We start from the raw sequence: 5442 nt of genomic DNA on the forward strand, positions 1-5442 counted from the left end.
AACTTTATAAGAAGATTCTTCAACGTTTTTGTCATTTCTGTGGCGTTGGGGACTGAACCCAGGGTCTTTGTACCGAGCTACATCTCCAATTTTGCTACTAGGTCTCTCTGAGTAGCTAAGTCGCCCACACCAGGCTCACACTTCTGATCCTTTGGCCTCACCGCCCAGGGTGCTAGGAGTACCTGAGTGGACCCCCACACATGGCTTCCTTAGAGTTCCTTAATGCACCACCCTGAGCAGGTGTTCACGCTGCACCGCTGGGCCGGTAGGCTTCTGGAGGAGCCGCGTGGGAGAGTTTGTGGGCCACGAGTCCTCCCTGCTTGGTCTGTGTTTTTGGCTGCGTGGTGAGGAGGAGAGGGGCAGGAGTCTTGCCAGCTCCGGCTCCCCTCAGCCCTCCGGGTGCTAAATTCTAGGCAGAAGGTTTTTTTTTCTCCGAATGCCTTCAGGGCAGGTTTGGCTGGCTTGAGTTGTGGGGATCGAACCACAGCAACGTGAGCCTGACTGCTTTGTTGAAGGAGCCACTTAAAGAACTGAGCTAAGGCGCAGGCCCCCGGGTGCTAAATTCTAGGGAACACATCTGCTGTGGAGTGGGGCTGGCTTTGGCGCTGCACAGTTCTGTGGGCTGGGGTTTCACGTGCTCACACACTCAGGTCAGTCTAGAACAGGTGAAGGGGGTCTTCCCTGAGTACCCCAACCCCCCCCCCCCCAGGAACCAGGAATTCACGGCCACTTGGAAGAGCCTCGCCTCTACCGTGACCTCCTGCAAACTCCAGCCTGGAGCCCGGCAAAGCTTAGGGTCTGCTCCATGACCCAAAGCCTTTCCCTGTGGCAGGGCATGTTCACAACTCCCCTCCTATGCAGGCCTGTCAAGGAGCCATACTAGGCCAAGCAAGTAACTAGCTTTATGCTGCTATGTCTGGCAAGCTGAGAGCAACGCCCTAGAAGGCCAGGCAGCCTGGCCCTGCCCAGCTCTGAGGGGAGTAGGTGGAAGGGCCGGCAGAGGCCGCTCCTCAGCCCTTTCCTGCCCTGGGGTGGCCAGAGGAGCAGCTCTGGTGTCTGCTTTGTCACATACACTTTCAGACCTGGAGTCTCACGTGGCTCCCAGACCGAGATAAAACTTCCTGGAGCTGGGCACCAGCAGGTTGAGCTGCTGCGCGTCCAGAAGCCCGGGCAGAGGTGCCACCGCCTACCCCAGCTCCAAGGAAGTGGAGCTTGTGAAGGAAGGAGGGAGTCAGGCTCCCCAAACGCTGGCTTAAGGCCCGTCCAAAGAGGGGCCAAGAAACTCGGTGGTGGTAGGAGGCCCAGCGGGGAGACCTCACCTCCAAGATAAGAGAGAAGAGCGAGGGCCACAGCTCAGCTGTCTGAGGGGTTCCTGGGGAACTGGCTAAGGGAGCAGCGCATGCGTACGTGCGTGAGCGGGGCAGCCTGTGCGCGCATGCGCGCTCTCCCTCCCCCAACCCCAGGGGGAGCTGCGGGGAGGCCAAGCCAGAAACTCCCGCATTCCTCTGCACCCCCAACCAGCCTCTCTGCAAACTGCTTTTTCATGGCTCCCAGGCACATTTTCCTCCACCGCCCTGTGCTCCGGGCCTCTGTGCTCGCCCGCTATCGCCGATCCTTCCCCTCTGCAGCAACAATACAAACACCTGCATTTTATTAATGCGCCTGGAGCTGGGGCTGGGCCGGACCCCTTTGCCTTAACCCCCCACCCCCCGCGCTCAGTAAAGCCGAGCGCCAGGCTTAACCCTGTGTGGCAGGGATTCCTCGGAGAACTGGGCTTCTAGCAAGAGGGGAGGGAGAGGGAGGGGGCGGAGTCTCCCTCCCCAGCACAGCTCCGAGGCCTCTGGGAGCCCTGGCTCCAGACTCCTGCGCCCAAAGCTTTCAGCCGAACCCTCATCACTGCCCCTCAGTTCTCTGCCCTAAAATGAGGACGCGATTCTGCTTTGAAAGGAATCCTTCACGGCTAGCACTTCATAGCTGGCCCTTTAAACTTCTTTCCCGTCCCTCTGCCTTCCGGAGCCATTGGGACTAAACAATTCCAGAAAAATAACTGCTTTCCTCTTTTAAAATGTTAAAGAAGATAAAAATGCTCCGTAATCCCATTTCTTTTAATGCAACACATGCACATGGCTCTACACAATTGAAGATATGTTGTGAACTTCTGGTATCTTTCCCCTCAAAGATAGCTGCTGTTACCAGCTTCCCGAGCATCCTTGGGGTGGTGGTGGTGGGGTTGGGCATCTTTGTTTCATTTAAAAATGAGCCTGGAATTCTTGCCTTATCAGCACGCAGAGATCTTTTTCACTTTGTACCCCTCTTCCTCTTTCTTGGGTGTTTTTCTCTCTCCTTCCCTCTTGCCTTCCCCGGTGCTTCCCTCCCTCCCTTCCTTTCTTCTCTCCGGCCTCCCTCCCTCCCCAAGCCACAGCCTCCAGAGTGCTGGATTCAGGTGTGTGTCCACAGTACCCAGCCTTCTCCTGCTCCTTTCAGCAGCTGCATGTGAATGCACCATGGGGCTGCACCACGGCTTGTTTAACCAGTGAACCAGGGAGCCGCGCTGGCAGCTCCAGTTTGTCTTACAGACGTCTCCTCTGTGATCTTTGGACATATTCCTGAGTATGTTTATGAGATAACTGCAAGACAACTCCTACCAGTAGATTGCTGAAAAGATATGTGCATTCCATATTTTATCAACACTGCTTTTTTTTTTTTTTTAACAGCATTGTTTCTTTTTTTCCATCTTTTTTTGCTTCTTTCCTGTCAGGCAAACTCCTAGTCATCTATCAAAATCCAGCTTAAATATCATCCCTTCTGTGAAACCTTCTCTGTCTGATTGCTCCATGAACAACCTTCTCCCACGTTTCCTGAGAGGTCACCTAGTGTTTAAGTGTCTGTTTTCCATACTGGGTCTCAATGCGAAGACACTGCCATATTTTCTTCTGGGGCACAATGCTTTTGCCTTAATTTGTGTGTGTGTGTGTGTGTGTGTGTGTGTGTGTGCGTGACTATTCAGCTCATGGGTTTGTGCCTAAAAGAACTGAAAGAAGGCACAGGTATACTTGTTCAGGGCTGCGTGATTTACAGTGTCAAAAGGTAGAAACAACCCAAGTATCCACCAACAGAAAACTGGGTAAACAAGATGTGAGACGTCTGTCCCACACCATCTACCTATTCTATCTGTCTGTCTGTCTGTCTGTCTGTCTGTCTGTCATCTATCCATCCATCACCTCTGACTCATGCTACAATAGAGATTAACCTGAAAGGTATACTAAGTGAAATGAGCCGATCACAAAGGGACAAATTAATATTGCATGATGCCACATACACGTGATACAGTAGTCAAAAATCACGAAGACAAAAAGTAACATGGTGGTCTTCAGAGGCTGGGAGAAAGGGGATTTGGGAAGTTTGCTTTTTTTTTTTTGGTACCAGGGATTGAACTCAGGACCTTGCACTTGCCAGGCAGGCACTTAGGCCACTGAACCCCAACCCTGACCCAGCAAGTTTGCATTTAATGACTACAGAATCCATTTTGAGAAGATGAAAAGTTTTAGGGAAGATAGTGGCAATGGTTGTAAGACACTGGGAATATACTGAAACATATACTTGATAGGATTAAAATTGTAAGTGTTAGACATATTTTGGCGTATTTTCCTTTGTGTGAAAATGTGCCGTGGCATAGGTGTGCCATTGCTGGCCAACCCTCCCCATGGTTGTGTGACCATCTCTTACCTCCAGTACCGCTGGCCCTTCCAAGTCTGCAGAGCACTTATCCTATTTCCAGATATTTCCAGGGAAGGGAGCCCATTACATTATTAGGCAAGCTTTTCCAGTGTCTCAAAACCCCAGACATTCTTGGTACCAGACCTTTCCTGCGGCACCTGAGTTGATTTTCCTTGGTCATTAAGTGCTTTGTCAGGCTCTTAACATTTCACACACTCAGAGGCCCTTGTTGCCCCATGCCTGGAACAGATCCCGTGGTGCCCGGTGACAGGCTGGTGCCTGAGCTTTGGAGGAGAGACCTCCTCTGATTCTTGCTCCTCATCAGCGTGAGATGGGAAAGCACAGTGGGGCTTGGATTCCTAAGTGAAGCCTGGGGCTCAGGGGCCCCAGCAGGCGAAGGAGTCCACTGTCTCTTCCCTCACTTGGGATATGGTCTGCTGGACAGAAGAGCTTGTCCCTCTTGGGTCTATCTCAGGAGGCCTCTTGTTGCCAGGCGAGTACTCCAAGGCCTAAGGCAAGGCTAGCATGTCACTACATCAGGTCCCCAGACTCCCGAATGACCAGAGACGTCATGATACTACTCTAAAGCTGATCAGCTACTCTAAAGCTGAGTCTGGCAGACGTCTTTTCTGTACCCTAGAATATACCAGCCTCGTCAGTTGTGAAACATCAGAAGTCTCCAAGGCAATGGGCTGAGAAAGACCTGTCACCATGGTGCCTGTGACCACAGGCTTGCACAGCCCGACTCAGCGAAGACCCACGTGGAGCTCAGAGGCCTTGGGGACTTCGCTGTGAGGTTCTGGCCTCAGCCTACTTTTGGGACCAAGGAGGAAGAATCTAAGTAGCAGTGGGCGGTTAGTCCTTCCGATGTCACTGCTATCACAAAGGCAAACAAATCCATATTGAAGTAGGTGCCCACTGTGACCTTCTCACCTATCATCTGGGGGCTTGTAGTGTCACTGGTGTTCACGCAACCGTCTCTCATGCCAGGCCAGGGTTGATAGTTCTGACTCTAGCTTCTGCTTAGATGACAGACTTGGGCTCAGGAAGGAGCTGAGCCTTCAGGGAGACAAGAGCCCTCCGGAACTTCATGCACTCAAAGCCAGCCAGGGAGCTCCCTGTGCCCAGGGCTAGCTAGCCCCACGCGGGCTTCCCTATGCGCTAGCCGGTGGGCACCAGCATTAATATTAGCATAGTTTGCCTGTTATGAGACGGCCTTGGACCTTCTTCTCTCCCAATCAACTAGAATGTCTGCCATAGAGAATTCCAGATGCTCTTCTGGAATTTTCATTATGATCAGGTTGCTAAGGAACCATCCTCCACCTGTAAGCATTTTGGAAATACTCTCATCAGCAAAGGGGTTTTTTTTTTTTGTAGCAAGTGTGGGTTTTTAAATATAAATGTATTCCTCTCTCCTTCCCTGCCCATCTCTGGCTCACCCATGCAAGGAGCTGGCATCAGGAAACTCCAGAAAGAAGAAAGAAGGAATGCAGAAAGCATGGAAAAGGTTGCCCGAGCTTCCCATGCAGAACGGGATCGTGCCCGTATTGTTTGCCAGTGAATTCCCAGGACCTTGCGTGGCAGGCACACAGAAATTTCGAATAGTATAGTCACTGCTGTCTACCAAGGTTTGGGTTAGTGACAGCCCACATACTAGACAGTGATTCCATAAAATCATGCTGGAGATAAAACTTTCTTTTTCTTTTCTTTTCTTTTCTTTTCTTT

The 5442-nt window shown here is 51.6% G+C and overlaps 1 long non-coding RNA gene across 1 annotated transcript; it reads left to right on the plus strand.

Moving 5' to 3' along the window:
* The first annotated feature begins 735 nt into the window (after window positions 1-735).
* LOC111812970 lies at window positions 736-5378 on the plus strand. Its single transcript, XR_002818333.1, has 3 exons — window positions 736-1403; window positions 2485-2610; window positions 4358-5378. It is a non-coding gene; the product is annotated as an uncharacterized LOC111812970 (long non-coding RNA).
* The last annotated feature ends 64 nt before the right edge of the window (window positions 5379-5442 follow it).

This window comes from Octodon degus, unplaced genomic scaffold, assembly GCF_000260255.1.
Source record: "Octodon degus isolate 3935 unplaced genomic scaffold, OctDeg1.0 scaffold00007, whole genome shotgun sequence".
Lineage (NCBI taxonomy): Eukaryota > Metazoa > Chordata > Mammalia > Rodentia > Octodontidae > Octodon > Octodon degus.